The sequence below is a fragment of the Phascolarctos cinereus genome, unplaced genomic scaffold (genome assembly GCF_003287225.1).
Source record: "Phascolarctos cinereus isolate Bilbo 61053 unplaced genomic scaffold, phaCin_HiC Scaffold_5;HRSCAF=322, whole genome shotgun sequence".
Taxonomy (NCBI): domain Eukaryota; kingdom Metazoa; phylum Chordata; class Mammalia; order Diprotodontia; family Phascolarctidae; genus Phascolarctos; species Phascolarctos cinereus.
Genome location: NW_027555958.1, coordinates 98,013,941 through 98,033,102, shown reverse-complemented (window position 1 = coordinate 98,033,102; position 19,162 = coordinate 98,013,941). Strand labels below are relative to the sequence as shown.

The 19,162-nt window shown below is 38.7% G+C and overlaps 1 pseudogene; it reads right to left on the bottom strand.

The window, feature by feature from the left end:
* Nucleotides 1-445: 445 nt before the first annotated feature.
* Nucleotides 446-19,162, bottom strand: part of LOC110208644 (dnaJ homolog subfamily C member 7-like) — a 79,899-nt pseudogene continuing 61,182 nt past the window's right edge.

The following is a 19,162-nucleotide window of genomic DNA, read 5'->3' as shown; positions in this document are numbered from 1 at the left end:
GGCTGGGGGTTGAGTGAGGGAGGAAGGTTTCCAGGTGTGTGATCTCTGAATCATAATAATGAATCCAGGGCCCTTCCACGTCTTGTTCGAACTTACCGCTCCTAACCTAATACTTTTTGTTTGCTTGCTTGTTTTTAGTTTTTAAAAATAAAGGTAAACAATGAAACAATCATTAATATATTTCTTCCCCTCCTTTCTACCTCTTTCCTTACCAGGCCCCTATTTTCAGTATTGGCTCCCTCTCCTCCACCACCACTCACAAACATAGAGGTTTCCAATTGAGAAACTGAAATTGCTCTAAGTACAAGTAGACATGATGATGAAAGGGTAAGCCTAACTGTGTATATATTCAGAATAAAAATGAGCAAATCTGCATTCTATGGGCTCTGAATGACTTGTTTTTAATTCTCCCTTCTTTTAGCCAAACTGGAAAAATTATCCAGACCTAATGCTTCAAACAACTCCCCCCCCCCGGGTCAGTGAAGGATGCTTCGAAGCCAATGGAACCAAAATTGTCCATGTTTGTGCCCTCCACATCCAGGTCTCCTCTGCTGTCATAGAAAGCCTTTTTTTTCTTTGGCGTTAGAAAGAATAGTGAAGGCTTCATTAACTTCCTTGAATTTCTCCTCTTCTTCTTTCTTGTCTTCAGCACTGGTCCCATAGTTCTCATCTGGAGGTCTCATTAAGGCTCTCTTCTGAGATGCATTTCCTCTTCAGAGGCATTCTGGTCCACACCTAGAATTTTATTGTAATCTCTCCTCTCACTCTCCTAAGCTCCAACAGCATATTTTTCAGGAGCTGCTTCTGTTCTTCTGTTTTCTCTGACTGATGTATTTTCTCATTGTCCTGTATCACTGCCTCATACTTATCTGTATCTATATAACATCGTGATCTTCCCAGGTAGGCTTTGATGGGTCACCCAGTTTCACTTCATTCATGCAGTTAACTGTCTCCTGGTTATTTCAATGTTTAGTTTTGTTTTAATAGTGTTGGGTTCTCTCCTCAGGACCTCTGTGTATACTGCAAATGCTAGTTTGTAATTCCCTTCTTTAAATGCATTGTTGCCCCCAGCCCCCACCCCTGCTTTAATGGGGCAGGACAAACCTTCTCATGGTCTGGGCCCATACAAAACAAACAAAGCAAAACAAAAAAACCCCACCGACAGCAAAACAAAACTGTTTTCTCGAAACAGTCATCCTAATAAAGGCTGAGGCCTCTCATGGGCTGTATCTGCATTGGTAGCCTCTAACCATAAGATATCACCAGCAACAAACTGTGTCTCTGGATTGTTGGACCCAACAATGCTGAACATTCTGTTTTGAGGATTTTTGAAGTAATGATGGGCAGGAGGCAAATACCAGGGCACCATCCAGGCAAAAGGTAATCTTCCAATAGTTCTGTTTTTCAAAGTCCAATTATTTTCTCATATTCTAGGACAGTCCTAGAATTCTTGAAATCAAATTGTAATTGGATATTTCTGTGAGGGGTTCTGGTGCTTTGTGGAAGCAGTGAAAGGCAGTCTTAGAATTTAGATAGAGGTAGCATTGTCTTTCTCAGAAGTGACTCCAGATAGAGGAGTCATATAGCCTCACTAACTGCTAAGTATCTCTGAGTACTTCCCAGAAGCTCCTTGGAATTATCAATATAACAGCTTGGTTACCACATTTTTAGGGTTCACGTTGTGTAATAGTTATAAGCTTCACTGTAATCTTTCTTGGCAATCATTTCCTTGTTCCTTTAAAGATTCTGCTTCTAACCTATTCTTCATCCTCACCACCACCTCTAGAACCTCCAACCCTCTTGTTTCTCCAAGTCCATTTCTCCTGCTTTCCTAACTTTCCTCCCTTCAGTCTTGATCCTATGGTTAACAAGTTCAATGATATACCGTCCTCTCTCCTGGAATGACTGATCCCCTTGTCCTAACAACCATTCAGCTAATTGTCAACCTTCTGCAATCGTCTCCCTTCACTCTTCCATTACTTGAGCTGCTGAACATGGCTACAGGAAGTCATGAACCTGATAACTGGGTCCATTACAAATTAATATTATCAAATCCCAAATGGATCCTCAGTGCTACATGAGAATCCTTTTATTCCTGTCTATTTTATTCTTGGTTATGCTGCTTAAAGCACCTGTTCTGAATCTTTTCCTCTGTCCTCAAATGCCTTATCTACCACCCCACCCCTACTCCTCCATCTCTAAACTGATGATATTGAAGCTGTCCAATCTTAGCTTCAACATGAACAGGAAGCTAAGTGGCCAGAGGATAGAGTGCTGAAAACTCTGAGTTCATATTCAGCCTCAGACACTTCCTAGCTGTGTCACCGTGAGTAAGTCTCTTAACCTCTGTCTGCCTCAGTTCCCTCAATTGTAAAATGGGAATACTAATAGCACCTACCTCACAGGGTTGTTGTAAGGATCAAATGAGATAATATTTATAAAATGCTTAACATAGTGGGTCTGCCCATGTAGTAGGTGATTTAATAAATGCTTGTTCCCTTCCCTTCCCTCCTTAGTTCTCTCAAATCCTCTACTGTTGTTTCTCAAAAACCCTTGACACTATCACTTGTTATCTTCTCTTTGCTCTGGTCTTAGTGGATGAGATGATGTTTCTTGCTAAGTCTAGCCACTTCACTTAGGTGACAGCTCCTTCCTCCTCCTCTTTAAGAATGCCCCATTGAGTTGGAGGGTATATGGGAAATTTGGGACACTAATGCACTGTTGGCAGAGTTGTGGACTGAGCCAACCATTCTGGTGTGCAATTTAGAACTACACCCAAAGGGCTATAAAACCATGCATACTCTTTGATCCAGCAATACCACTATTATATCCCAAAGAGATAAAAAGGTGGGGGAGGGGAGAACCTATTTGTACAAAAATATTTATAGTAGATCTTTTTGCTGTGGCAAAGAATTGGAAATCGAGGGAATGTTCATCAATTGGGGAATGAATGAACAAATTGTGGTATGTGACTATACTGAGATGCTATAAGAAATGAAGAGCAGGTGGATTTCAGAAAAAGCTGGAAAGACTTACACGAACTGATGCAAAGTAAAGTGAGCAGAACCAGGAGAACTTTGTACACAGTAACAGTAATATCATATGATGTTCAGCTGTGAATGACTTAGCTATTCTGAGCAATATAGTGATCCAAGACAATTCCAAAGGACTCATGAAAAATGCTATCCACCTCCAGAGAAAGATCTGATGAAGTCCGAATGAAGATCAAAGTATATTATTTTTCAATTTTGGGGGTATTTTTTTCATCTATATCTTTTTTCACAACATGGCTAACATGGAAATATGTTTTACGTGATTGATCATGTATAATTATTCATAGTACTCCCCTGTCACAACTGATTTTGATTATTGTGGTTTTGTTTCTTAAAGATAGCAATCAGAAACCCCCCAAAACCCATGAACAAGAATGGCAAGGCTTCCTTTCATAGAACTTCTTTGTCATTGTCATAAATTAAATTCCTTGTGTTCTCACATGTCTTGTTAATATAAAACACTTACCATGATTGTGTAATTGTCTGGCACCCGGTACACATTTTAAAAACAAACAAAGAAAAAAACTCAAAAACATTCAAAGGAGTAAAGGATATTCTTGGCTTCTTGAACAGTCATAAAAAAATAATAACAACGATTTGCTTTAGCTTATATCAGTTAAAAAGGCATAGTTTCCAATGGAAAAGAGAATGCCAGGAAGAATCCCTGAAATGAGTACTGTTACTTTGTTCTGGGTTTCATGGAAAAGTACAGGATGATTAAAGGAAATGCGCTCAGAAATACTCCCCATGTCAGTGGCAGGCAATGCAATGGCTCTTGGCTCTCAGAGATGTCAGTTCAGATCAAAGACTCCATCACTCCTCTGTCTGCAAAAGAAGTGAGAAACTTTAACTGTGAAAAACCATTCAGAGCTTATTCTTGTTCTGAGCAGTGTTTATTCTGAAAACAAAGAGGATGAAAAAAGAGCTTTCAAAAATGTTCTAGTTCAGGATATAGATTCCCCCTAAATTTAACTTGGGCTGGGGAGTAGAGAAGTGTGAAATCCAGAAGCCAGATTACTGCTGACAGCTACTAGAACGAGTGCTGGGGAGAACCAGAAGAAGGTACTCTCCTTTCTGTACTGAGGGACGCATGTATTTACCAAAAGGATAACAGACCCTCAAGCAGAAAATTAGCATTGCCTTCATCATCATCATCATCATCATCATCATAATCATCATCATCACCTGTTAAGAGAAAAAAAGTCAGAAAAAAGAGAACACTACAAAAGATCTAAGGCCACTTCAGGGTCTTATCTGCTTTCAAATATGAAGGATGAGTGAATCATTCAAAGTGTGAATTCCTAAGAATTCAAAAGACTGATGATGAAACAGACTTCCCAGCTCCTGGATGAAAGGTGAAGAATTGGAAATGATCAGACATGGTTTATGTTATAGATTTGTTTGCCTTGCCTATAATTATTTGTTATGAGGGGGAGCTTCTGCTTGAGGGGGAAATGTAGGTTAATTGGTAATTGCATATATGAAGAAAGAAAGCATCAGTGAAAGGAGAAGTGAAGTGCCAGAGTGGATAGAAAGCGGGCCTCAGAATCTGGGTCTGGGTTCAGGTCCTGCCTATGTAGTAGCTGTGTGACCCTGTACAAATCACTTATCTTCTCAATGCTCTAGGCAGCTCTGTCAGTCAACAAGCATTTTAAGAGTTTATTATACTCCAGGCACTATCTCAAAGAGTTCACATCAAATGAAGGAGACAGCATGAATGGATGGATGGATGGATGAGTGAATGAAGGAATGGGTCTTTATTAAGTGCTTACTATGAGTGAAGTTCTTCGCTAAGTACTAGGGATGCACGTAGAAAAGGAAGACAGCTCTGCTCTCGAAGAGTCACATTCTAACAGGCACAAAACACACACACAAGCTACAAGTCAAATAGCAAGGTCCCAATGGTCTTAAGGGTGCTGTAGTAATACATAAGATAATGCGTATTCTTTACTTTCAACTGATAAAAATCAGTATCTATTTATAGTATGGAACCATTTGAGAGTGCTGAGGACTTTGATGATGAGAAACTTCTTTCCCAAAATGAGGTTGCAGCACTTGCAGAAGCAGGTCCCACATTCCGTGTCCATAGATGTTTCCTGGGATGATGGAAGGGGGTGAGCTAGAAGCAGGACCTGGGATCTGGGGGATGCTGCCTCTCCTGGAGCTCTTGGGCTTATGCGTAGATCAGTGGCAGTTGTCAGCTGTTGGTGGTGTTAGTGATGGTGAAGAAAGGAGGTCCTTCTCCACAGTTGTTGCCTTCCTCAGTGATGGCTGTGGGGCTGGAAGCAAGGCCAGTAGTCTGGGATGGTGGCAGAGAGGAAGCACTGCTATTCCCAGCGTTCTTGGGTTCAGGGTCCTTGGCTATATTCATCTGAGTCTGAGGGGATGTGGTGCTTGAGGCCAAGGCAGTGATTTATCTTGCCTGGCACACTCTGTCTCCCTGCTCACCCTCAGAGTGCATTGTTACTTCGGCTATGTGCAAATAACCATGTAAATTAAAGCTATAGACAATATGAATGGAAGGTAATCTCAGGGAGAAGGGTCTTTGGGGTGGAGACTGGGAAACATCTGTAGAAGGTGAGATTTCAATTAAGTCTTATAGGAATCTAGGGAAGCTAAGATGAAGAGGGTGGGAGGGAGGGAGAGCTTTCCATTCATGCATGGAGGACCTTCAGGCAAAGCCAAGGATGTGGGGTGGGAGGTGGAAGATCTTGTGTGAGGAAAAGCAAATCACTGCATCATAGAGTATTTGGAGGGCAGTAAAGTGAAAGAAACTTGGAAAAGCAAGAAGGGCCCAGACTGTAAAAGGCTTTAAATGCCAAACAAGAGATTTTGGCTTTGATCCTGGAGGTAATAGGGAGCCCCTGGAGGGGGTCCTGGTGGAGAGGTGTCCAGACTTTCACTTTAAGAAGACCTTTGAAAGCTGAGCAGAAGATGGATTAGTGAGAGGAGAAACATGAGGCAGGAAGATCAATCAGAAGGCTATTTCAGTAGTCCAGGAGAGCGTTGATGAGGGATTGCACAAGGCAGGGGTGGCTTTGTGAGAGATGTTGTGAAGGTAAACATGGCAAGATCTGAGGAGACATGAAGAGTTTTGCTGCGGTGAGATAGGGAATCAGTTAGGAAGGTATAAAAGGCATGCCTTACTACAGTGAGAGTGTAATCAAAATGAAGTAACAAATCTGTAGTGGACCCGATAAGAATGGTTTTGTAATTTTTTTCCATCTCCATTTTGTAGCACATGAATAGGAATGAGGGAGGTGTATGATGGAAGTACTTCAAGGTTGGAGCTTGGCAAGGGATAGGGACAGGATAAGGGGGGATAGGATTTGGATGCTGAGGACAAAATAGAGTTGAACTCAGTCATCAAGGAGCTGAAATATGGCAAAGAAGAGTGTGTAACTAGTGCATGGGGTTATGTCCTGGGAAAGAACTGAGGGATGAAAAAATTGGATGCCATAGTGAGAATGAAGAAAAATGTTAGGGATTTTAAGGCATAGGAGAAGATGGAATGATAAGTTGCAGAAAGCAGACCTACCTTTTAAATGGAGGGAGTGCTCTTATCTGGGAGTTTCTTATACCAACAAAATTATAGATGCAAAAGAAAACAATTAGGACTCCAGAAAGAGATACAAATAGAACAATTTTGTTACTACATTTAAAATTTTATATAAATTTTATATGTGTCCTTAACAAGTCAAACCATTTTAACAAAGGTTCACATTTTCTTAAACAATCCTTTCTTGTTCTTTATGTAGTAAAATGTTTGTGATTATTGATCATTGTCACAATAAAAAAGAAAATTTACAAAAAGTTGAGCGTCCCAAAGAACTCATTGTCTGAACCACCCATTTGGCATTTGAATTTGGTTTTGTAGTTATTTATGTTCAAGCTAAAGTCCTGCCCTGATATCTTATTGAGGTGTGGAGATGACCCTGTGGCTGTGGAAGATTATGGTTTTCTGGCAAGGTCTTACCAAGCCAAAAAGGTGTCAACTACTCTCTCAGTGATATTGCCTACCTATGCTCTTAGGACCAGCCCAGTTATGTGCAGAGAGACCTATTGTCAGATGGTTGCATGATGATGGTGATGATAATAACAATAATAAATTTATTCTTATAAGTAGTATTTAAATAATGTTTCCAGGTGTCAAAAGCTCTTTGTATACCTTATCTTATTTGATCCTCACAACAACCATGCAAAGTATGTGCTACAGTTATTACTATCATCATGTTAAAATGAAGAAACTGAGGTTGAGGTTAAATGACTTGTAAAGGTCACATAGCCAGTATGCATTTGAGGTGGGATTTGAACCTAGATTTTTCTGATTTTGCTCCAACACTGTGTCCATTATGCCCTGATGCCTACTCCAGATGATACTTTTACTTAACTATGAAATGGACTAATATACAAAATAGCCCCTAAGTCTTGTGTGACTACTTTTTCCACCATGAGGGTGGCAGAGTGACAGAAAAGGTGGAAAAGGATGATAAAAATTGGTTCTTAGACCATCTAAAAATATTAATTTGACTGTTGGCACACAATTTCTGTTCAGTGATCAACACCTTGATGTGATACCAGGGGAGCTTAACTTGACGGTATTTTTTTAACAGTCAAATCATATTATGATTAGTCTGTAACTTGATGGTATTGAGGTTTTTGTTACAAATGAAGCTAGAGGATAATAAAGAACTCACAGCTAAATGGAAAGACAGTTCACAGACTCTTCCCAGCATTGTGAGTAAGAACACAGGAGGAACGTTATGTTCTCAGTAGTTACATTTCATGGGATACTTGGTGATCATGGCAAGCAATCCTCATGGTGGGCATAAGGACAGAGATGCTCATGGATATAATTGTAGATTAAACACCATCAGCCACTGCAGAAGATGAAGTAGAGAGATTCTATGAAGAAAGTGATAAGATCTTTCAAACTGCATCAACATATACTTTGACATTTACCAAAATCAACACGAAAATGGGCATGAGGGGCAGGTAGGTGGCGCAATAGATAGAGCTCCAGCCTTAGAGTCAGGAAGACCTGACTTCAAATCTGGCCTTGGACACTTGACACTTACTAGCTGTGTGACCCTGGGCAAGTCACTTAACCTCGATTGCCTCATTAAAAAAAAAAAGGGGGAAAAATGGGCATGGGGAGGATATAAAAAATTACTTAGGAAATCATAGTTTGGAATCAAGAGATGATGGAAGCCAAAGGCTGCATTAGGGATTAAGCAAAAGACTCAAACCTGTTTATCATGTGTATCTTATTAAAGAAGAAAATTGAAAAGCACTTTATACAACCAGCAGTTTTTAATATACATATTTTTAAATATATATAATTTATATATATAGATATATATATATGTATATATATTTAAAATGAAATTGACTATATTTAAATAGGAAAAAATCTACAACTTGTCTGTGCTGAAGTTGCATCTTTTCCCAGCATCTGTTCCCACTGTCCTTTGTTATTTTCAGAATCAGTTAGTTCTCCTAAAAAGAACTGTTAACTTGAAATACCTTTTTGCTGCTTACTAGTTGGGTGACATTGAGCAAATCAACTTCTGAATCTCAGTTTTCTTGTCTTCAAAATGGGAGTGTTAATGCTTACTCGGAAAAAGGGAGTATGGCATAGAGATGGAGAGGAGACCTGGAATCAGGAAAGCCAAGGTTCAAATTCTTGATCTGGCACATACTGACTGTTTGATTACAGGCAAGTCACTTAACCTCTGAGAGGTTAAGACAACTTTTTAATACCTTAAGTTCCTGGAATGTGCTGATCTGTATTGATAGAGGAATTTCGTCACTGAGAGCTTCCTATACCAAAGAAACCACAGCACTGGCTGGAACTAAACAAAACAAAAAACCCAACCTGTCCTACATTCACAAGATCTCTTGATATAATGGATGTATAAGGGCTTTGTGACCAAGTGCTGTAGAAGTCTAAGCTGTTTAATCCAATAAGATTGATTTGAGATTAAAAATTTTTTTAAATAACTATTAGAACACAGAGTCTTTTATTTAGAGAGAAAGTAACATTTCACTTTTTTTTTTGTAGTCCAGAGCAGTAATATCTTTGGTGAGAAAAGCTCTTGGATATGGAATTTGTGTGTGTGTGTGTGTGTGTGTGTGTGTGTGTGTCTGTCTGTCTGTCTGTCTGTCTCTCTCTCTCTCTCTCTCTCTCTGTCTCTCTCTCTCCCCACTGATGCAGAGATTGGCTGCTTGTCAGTAATTTATAGCGTTAGAGCACTGCTGGGAGGATTGAAATATTAAGTGACTTACCCAGAAGATACATGTCAGAGGCAGGACTGCTCTTCCTGTTTATATCACCTAGACCACAGGGTCTCCAACTTTTGGTTCTCAGAACCCCTTAATGCTCTTTTTTTTCCCTAGCCAAAGACAAGATTTATTAAAGGTATTGGCCAGACTCTTAAGGAATCTGAGCACCTGTGAGCTATTGGCTAGATTACAAAAATCTGAGTAGTGGCTAGATTATAAGAATTAGAGCATCTTAATGAAGACAAGATGGACTTTATATACAGAAAAAGTACAGGAGGGATCTAGGAGTGGCCAAGTAGTCCATGAGGTAATAGAACTCCAGGGTGGCCAAGGGAGAATGGAGCCTAGATAGGATTAAGGGTGGGAAGTGGCCGGGGGACCTAGGGAGGTCTAGACTAGGTTAAAGGTAACAGAGAATTGGGAGATTGGGTGTAGCCACAAAAAGGCCAGGTGGTGGGAGTATAGCCTCAGAAGAATGCCAGAGATTTGGCCATGTGGGAGAGTCCAAGTTTTTCCTTTTTGGGGTCTAGATCCCATCCTCATCATTCCCCCCTCAAACAAATGGGACCCAAATTCTTTTGGGGTAAGGGACGAAGGTCTTGGCTTCTGAAACTGCTTCCTGCTGGCAAGGGGCATAGATCTGTCCTTGCCTCGAGGGGGTCCCAAAGAGGAAGTTGACTGGAACCAAGCACAGGCTGCATCCAAGGAACAGTGACCCCTTAATACTCTTTAAAATTGAGGACTCAACAATTCAAAAAATTCAAAAACAGAGCTTTGGTTTGTGCAGGTTATATCTATCAACATTTACCATATTAGAAATTAAACCCTCTTACTATTATAAAACGACTTATGACCTTGTGGACCTGCCGAAAGGCCTCAGAGACATCCTGGGATGCCCAGGCCACATTTTGAGCATCACCATATTACATCATGCTGCATTCCTATAGTTTACATACCATAGTTTACATACAGTTGATAGAGAGATTGTCAAATGTATACTTTAAATGCATGTTGTATAAAAAAAGGTCTTTGAATGTATTGAATATTCATGGATACAAAAATAAACAATATCAATAAGATTCTTTTTTAAAAAAAGAAAAATGATCTGAGAAGTTTCAAAGTTTGTATTAAATTCATTGATCTAAGGTTTTTATCAGTTTTCTCTTTCAGCTATGTTTCTGCACACATGCTGTTTCTCGAGAAACTGTCTTCTATTTTAAGTTTGGTTTTCAGGTTTTTTTAAAGGTGGGAGTTTGAGAAATTTAATTTTACTTATCTCCAAGTATACGAAGGCAGATGATCCAGACTAGGAAGATTTTGGCCCCTTACTTCTCCTCCTAGTTGTTAGCAGAGATTCACTAACTCTCTTGGGAAAGTAAAGAGAGAAAGTAGTGAGAGTAAGGACCTGCATTCCTATCTAGATATGATGGATGAGGAGGCTGAAATTGACTCTAAGAATGAAATTTTTGAATCATTGGTGTTTTTCTTATATTCACATACTCTTATTCCTCTAATAATACAGGACTCAGCATTTCATACCTGAACTATTTAAACAGCTTAGTCTCCCTGTCTCCAATACAACCTGCACACAGTCACTAGGTTAATTTTCCTAAAGCATCATTTTCATAGTATCTTGCCAAGCTAAGAATCTACAATTACTTTCTATGAGCTAACACTTTAATCTGGTACTCAAAATTCTCCAAAGTCTGGTCCCAACTATCTTACTCAAATAATCTCTGACTCTAACTCTTTAATGAACCTTCCTCTTCAGTCAAGTTTGTCTGCTCACTGTCTTCCCAAAAATGTACTTTTTCATCTCTGTTACATTGTTACTATTATCGCATTATCTGATTTGCTCTCATAAAGGACAGAGCAGAAGGCCAGTATGGTTAGAATGTAGAGTACAAGGAAAGGAATAAAGTCTAATTAGATTGAAAAAATAGAAAGGAGCCAGGTTGTGAAAGAACATTATATGACAGAATTTGTATTTGATCCTGGAAGGAAGGAGGCAGGGAGAATGGAAGGAAGGAAGGAAACAAGAAAGGAAGGAAGAAAATAAGGAAGGAAGGAAATAAGGAAAGCATCTAAAAAAATAAGCATTATATAGCACCTACTATGTGACAGGTACTGTGCTGAGCACTTTAAAAATATTCTTATTTGATCCTCACAAAAAATCCTGGGTGGTAGGTGCTATAATGATCTCATCTTATAATTAAGGAAACTGAGGCAAACAGAGGTTCAGTGACTCACAATTGGAGTCACTGTTGTGTGTTGAGTAGGGGGTGGAGGTGACATGATTTGATCTGCATTTTAGGTAAATTATTTTTGTGACTGTGTGTAGGATGGATTGGAGTAGACAGAAGCAGGGAGCCCAAATAAAAAGCTCCTGAAAAATGGAAGATTTATGGAAAGGAGCGACCGAGAATCATATGGGTTATGATCTATAGTGGTGGTAGAAGGGGGAACTCACAATGATGAGGTAATGAATTTATTCATCCTCTAACACATACATTGGCATTGTGACCCTGCACAAGTCACTGAATTTTTCATTGCCCCAGCCAACTCTTTAAGACCAGAAGATGTCTATCTTCATTGTTAGAGGAAGTTCCTCACCAGGAACCCTGCCTCCCCCATGATGAAATCATAGATCCAATGGAAAAAAAAAAGAGGTTTATATTATTAAATAAAAACTAATATAAATACATTAAATTAGGTTTTTTAAATTTTCCCCCCAACTATGTGTAAAAACGACTTTGAACATTCATTTTTTAAAAATTTTGAGTCCAAATTCTCTCTCTCCCTTTCTCCCCTCCCCTCTTCCTGAGATGGTAAGCAATCTGATATAGGTTATATGTGTGCAATCATGTTAAACATATTTCTATATTAGCCATATCATGAAAGAAAACACGGATCAAAAAAAAAAACCACTACACACATGCAAGTGAAAAATAGTGTGCTTTGATGTGCATTCAGACGCCATGAATTCTTGCTCTGAAGGTGCATAACATTTTTCGTCATGAGTCCTTTGGCGTTGCCTTAGATCATGGTATTACTGAGAATTGCTAAGTCATTCACAGTTTATCATTTTACTGTCTTACTGTTACTGTACAATGTTCTCCTGGCTCTGCTCACTTCACTTTCCATCAGTTCATTTAAGTCTTGAAAGGTTTTTCTGAAATCATCCTGTTCATCATTTCTTATAGAACAATAGTGTTCCATTACAATTATATACCACAGCTTGTTCAGCCATACCCTAGCGAATGAGCATCCCCTTAATTTCCAATTCTTTGCCACCGCAAAAAGAACTGCTATAAATATTTTTGTACAAATAGGTCCTTTTCCTTCTTTTTTTTTTTTTTTGTTGATCTCTTTGGGATATAGACCTAACAGTGGTATGGTTGGGTCAAAGGCTATGCACAGATTTATGGCCCTGTGGGCAAAATTCCTAATTGTTCTCCAGAATGGTAGAATCAATTCACAACTCCACCAATAATTTTCCCACATCCCCTCGAAAATTTATCATTTTCCTTTTCTGTCATATTAGCCAATCTATATCAGGTCTTTAGCAACACAAAAATTTTCTATATACACAAATTCATTTTGGTCTGATCAATAATCTAGAATATGCAAACCATTTGCCAAGTTTTAGCAGCACTAATGCTGACTGCTCCTGATAAAACTATCTCTCTGCTGACTTGGAGAGGGGGGTGGCTGCTATTGAATGGTGCCCATCCTGCTGCCCTCCTTTCTCCCCTCACTTTTAATGAGAATCAATACGGTCCCCACCTCTTCTAGTCTTCTATGTGACCTACAACTAAGAGGTGCTAGTTGGCCCTCCCTCTTTGAAAGCTGGTGTTAGATTCCTAGTCCCACCTCCACACGTTCCCAGCAGTCCCAGAATAAGAATCTGAACCTGGGCAACATATTTTTAAAAGTTACTAACTCCAAATTTGAGAATCTCAGCCACATACCACATTTGTTCCTTTCAACTGTATGATAAAAATCAGATCTTATCTGGAGAACTGCTCCTAATATTTTCCTTTTTCTTTTTTTCTAGGAAGGCTATGCTTCTAAATCAGACACATGCTTCTGTCCTTTCTAACCCAGCTGGGTTTGCAAATTTCCCTCTGTTGCCCCATCGGTTTCATGCCAGCCAGTCAAGAAGGCCACAAACAGGCTCCCTTTGCTGTCAGCTCAGATATGTTTGTTTTTAATCATTGCCAGAAACATGTCAATCGTACTGCATGGAATCCAGACTCTTCAAAGCAGCATTGCAAATATTTACGTCAGTTTTCAAACTTAATTTCTTGGTGTGGAGGAGAAACCATGCAGTTATGGAATGTTTTCATTTCATGAGCACAGAATTTGTATTATAATAGCTTTTTTATTTGGACTGCAGTTAAAGATGCCTCCCTATTTTTCCAGCCAAACAACAAATACCTCCTTTGACTTCCCGAATAAGAAGATAATTATGATCCCTAAAAATGGCATAATCATGCACTCTGTTTCTAAAACATTTGTAGACATTGGTTAGTACAGTCAGCACCTGTCAACATGAAAGAATGCATTGAGGTAAATGGCTATTTGCCCAACAATCCACTCCTATGTCCCAAAGATCAGTCTGGCAGTCCAGCACCAGCAGGGTTAAACGCATAATCTAGGCTGCTGGTGGAGGAGTAACAGAGGGGCTTGCCTAACTCTGGGTCATCATCTCTGGGTCAGTACAATCCATGGAAACCAAGTCAGTTAAGGGACTGAATGAACCTAAAGCAAAATCACAGTTGCCAGTTACTAGTCAATCACCAAGTATTTACTAAACATTCACTTCATGTCAGTCACTGTACTAAGCACTGGGGATACAAGGAAATGCAAAATTAGTCCCTGCCCTAAAGGAGCTTGGGGCAACTAAGTGGCACAATGCATAGAGTTTTAGGCCTGGAATCACGAAGACTCATTTCATGATTTCAAATCTGGCCTAAGACACCTATTAGCTGTGTGACTCTGGGCAAGTCACTTAACCCTGCTTACCTCAGTTCCCTTGACTATAAAATGAGTTGGAGAAGGAAATGGCAAACCAGCTCAGTATCTCTGCCAAGAAAACCTCAACTTGGGTCACAAAGAGTCAGACACGACTGAAAAAGAACTCAGGGAGATTGTACTGTAAAGGAGGAGATAGCATGTATATAAATGGAACCTACTAGATACATGCAGAATAGATGGATGGTAACTTCAGAAGGGAAAAGAAACTATCAGTCCTCCTAGCAGGAAAGTCCTCCTACAGAAGGTATAAATTGAGCTGAGTCTTGAAGGAAACCAGGTACTCAAAGAGGTAAGAGAAGGAGCATTCAAGGAGTGAGGGAATTGTCAAGAATGGAGATGAGAGATAAAGTGATATGTTGCATCAGATTCAGGATTTAGACCTAGAAGGAAATTCAGAGATAATTTAACCCAGCCACTTCATTTTACACTTGAAAGAAACTGAAAGAAGCTAAAAGAAGTTTTTACTTGTCCAAGGCTATACAGCTCATAAATGGCATCATTGGAATTTGAACCCATCTCCTGGTTTCAAATTCATTGCTCTTTCTGCTATACTATGTTGCCAGATTTGTTCTAAGTAGAGCAGGCCTCAGCCTCCAAACCAACCCAATCTCTTTTTCACTAGAATTACTACAGATAGCTTTCCCAAGCTTATTCTGAACCATAATAAAAGCCATCAGACACTCTTATTTCTGGACCAGTTTTTAAGGCTGAAATGAGGGAAGGAAGCAAATTCTTCATCTTCCAATAAACTCTTAAAAGACAGGACACAATTATCAGTTGCCAGCAGGAGTAGGTTAAGGCATGGTAAAGGTTTCAAAGAGACTGCATGCCAAAACTAAGTCATTGTTTCTTTTTCATGAAGTTTTTTTTTTATTCCTGCAGACGAATTAGAGAAGAAATTGCCATGATCTGCTAAAGATAAGCAATCTGAACATGAAGGATTCCTTCTTCACTCAACACTACAAAAATATGCTTTACTTATTGTGGTATTAATCCACAGGATTAAATTCTGTAGAGCTAAATGTAAAGTATTATATTAAGGCTCAAAAAGTCAATCGCAGGAATGTAGGATGGGAAGAGTTCTGACTTAATAGTAGTTTACATGGAAAAGACCTTGGGTTTTTGGTTAACTATAAATTCAGCGTGAGTTGATAGATTAAGAACATTGGATTTAATGTCAAGAGAACTGGGTTAAAGTTTCAATTCTGAACACTACCAGTTTTGAGAGGCTTTGAGCAAATTTCTTAAACTTCTCTGAGCCTTAGTTTCCTCATAAGTAAATTGAAGGATTTGTCCCACATGATTTGTTAGGTACCTCTCAGCTCTTGACATTCTACAGATCTATGATTAAACAATATAATTTGGTTGCCCATTCCCTCAATAAACTAATGAAAATTGAAGATATATGAATAGAAATATAATTATCAGATCAAGAGAGGCCATGGTCCTACTGTATACTTTATAGGTCATACTGTACCAGAATTATTTTGTACATTTCTAGAAGTCTCCTTCTTAAAAGGACATTAAAAAATCAGAGTATATTCAAAGGAGGGTGCTTATTTTGGGGAAGAAAAGACAAAGTAGAGCCAGGTCAACCATCTTCACATATTTGAAAGGCTGCCATCTGGAAGAAGAATTACATTTATTCTGGACAGTTCCAATGGACAGAAATGGTACTGATACTTAGGGTGTTATGAGGAAGCAAATTTTAACTCAATACAAGAAGGGCATCTCTAAATGGAGTCAGAGAACTTGATTCATGTTTGTCTGTCTATTTACTACTCGTGGGCCTTTGGGGAAGTCATTTAATTTCTCAAATAGGACTCAGCTATATAAATGACTTCTAAGGTCTCTTTCACTTCTAAAGCTATGCTTACATCAACCTACTGGAAAATGGAATAGATGATTTACTAAGTAACCATCTACTTGTCATTAGAGGTGGCCAGACAAGGTCTGGAAGACATTCTGTGAGAGATGGTGTGGAGGGAATTCTTGCATAGAGCAGAGAGTTGAGTTAGATGACTTCTAGCAAGGTGCCTTCAGATTGTGAGATTCTGTTGCTCACATATTATGTTAATAATGTCCTTTATATGGTCAAAGTTCATATGGTCTTCTATGTGTTGTACTATTTTATGCTTTGAGGTATTGATGTGGTCCATCTTAGAGCAAAGGCTATTGGAGAACAGGAACTGTATTTGTTTATATTTATATTTAAATATATTAATATTTGTCTAACTTGTTAGTATAATTCATTTAATAAGATCATAAAATTAGATCTGGAAAGGACCTTAGAGGCCATTTAGTCCAATCTCTTTATTTTACAGTTTTAAAAAATGAGTCCCCAAGTTATTAAATTGCCTAAGATTATATAATAAATAAAGAGCTAGGAGGCTCAGTGAATGGAGTGCCAGGCCTGAAGTTAGGAAGAAAGACTCTTCTTCCTGAGTTCAAATCTAACTTCAGACATTTACAAGCTGTGGAACCTGAGGCAAGTCACTTTAGACACTGTTTGCCTCAGTGTTTTTATCTGCAAAATGAGCTGGAAAAAGAAATGGCAAACCAGTCCAGTATCTTTGCCAAGAAAACCCCAAATGGGATCTCCAAGAGTCAGATATGTCTGATAAACGAATGAACAAGATGGACTAGAATTTGGACTCAAATCCTGTGAATCCAAGTCCGTTACTTTTTCCACTGTATTAGGTTGCCTTAAGTCTGTATGTGGCTGCCCACTCAATATTGTTGATGATATTGATGACAAATCTAGAGTTCTTGAATTCCAGCATTTAGCTATGATAGCTAGCTACTCCTAGCTACTCTGCAATTTTTATTGGGAAATTATATTTGATTTTTTTTGGGGGGGTAAAGAGAAATTTGATTTGATTTGCAATGTGGTATAATATAGCAGTTCTCAAACATTTTAGTCTCAGAATTCCTTTACATTCTTAAAAATTAACCCCAAAGGACTTTTGTTCATGAGAGTTATATCATCAATATTTTCCTGATCTCCTCTTATCTTTCTAGTCTTCTTACATCTTACTCCACCCACCCCCCACTCTGAGATCTAGTAATACAATAGATCCGGAAGATAGTGTTGGTTCTTTAGCTCAATATTGAAATACAAACTGGCCTCCTGGCTGTTCCTCAATCAAGAAACCCCATCGCCTAACTCTGGGCATTTTCACTGGCTGTTCCCCATGCCTGAAATTCTTTCCCTCCCCATGAGTATCTCTTGGCTTCTCTGGCTTCCTTCAAGTCCCAACTAAAAATCCCACATCCTGCAGGAAGTTTTTCCCAATTCCCTTTAAGAGAATTTTAACTTTAAGGTTAATGCCTTCTTTCTATGAATCATCTCCAATTATCCTACACATAGATTGTTTCTACTTCATTGTTTTTATGTTGTCTCCCCCATTAGACTTAGGAGCAGTTTCTTGAGAGCAGGCATTGCCTTTGCCTTTCTTTGTATATCTTCAATGCTTATCACAGTGTCTGGCTTATCCTAGACCAGGAGCGGGGAATTTGTGGCCTCGAGGCCACATGTGGCCCTCTAAGTCCTCAAGTGAAGCCTTTTGACTGAATCCCCATCCCTATACTTGGCTTTTAATGAATGCTTATTTACTGACTGACAATATTAAAAATGAAAACTGATCAAATTAAAAATGTTTATTAAATTCATTTAATACAATATAAATCTATTACATATCAATATGACGTATTTTGATGAAAATAACGTATTTTCCAAAAGAAAAAAAATTGTGAGAAGAGTAGCATTGTTTTACAAATTTTTGCAGTTCTCTTTAGTGTCTGGCTCAACAGAAGATCATTGGATTTTCATGTCTGCTTCTGTATTCAATCTATTGCTATATATTGTTTTGGTTGAAGTATATGGCCTTACTCAAAGAAGTATTGGAAAAGGGAGGAATATTTTAATAGACAAATTACATCTTAGAATTATTATGAAAATAATTTAGGTCTCATAGACCTCCCGAAAGGATCTTGGACACCCCTGGGGTCTACACACCACATTTTGGAACTTCTGGTATAGAGGAAAGACACAAGACAAGAAACTAGATCTGGGATCAAATTCTTGTTCTGTTCCTTACTAGCCATGTGATTTTGTTTGTTTGTTTGTTTTTAGGCAATTGGGGTTAAGTGACTTGCCCAGGGTCACACAGCTAGTGTCAAGGCTGGATTTGAACTCAGGTTCTCCTGAGTTCAGGACCAGTGCTCTATCCACTGCACCACCTAGCTGCCCCCAAGCCGTGATTTTGAATAAATCACTTTCTCTGAAACTCAGTTTCCTTATATGTAAAATGGAGAAAATAATATCTTCCCTCCCTATCTCAAAGGGTTCTTGTGAGGATAAAATGGGAGAATGGTTATAAAAGCTCTTTTTAAACTGTAAAGCATTATGCAAATAGAAGGCATTTTAAAAAATTATCCATTATGGAAAGTTTGCTAGGAAAAAAAAAAGAATTCATATTTTTAGTTTTGTACTAAGGGACCAGTGCTGTCTTCTGGATACGTGATGGATTAGTCTTTGAAAATCAGCAGATATTAGAGTGTAATATGCAGTGTTATGATTTCTCTTTGTTGATGCAGAAAAAAAAGAAAATGATAGCGGGATTCAGGAACAATTTGGTTTAAAGGAAAGAGTGCTGGATTTGGGGTCATAGGATTATTGACCCAAAGCTGGAAGGGGGATCAGATGTCTTCTAACCCAATCTTATTTTATAGATGAAGAAACTGAAGTTTGTAGATGTTGTGACTTGCCTCACATCAGAGGC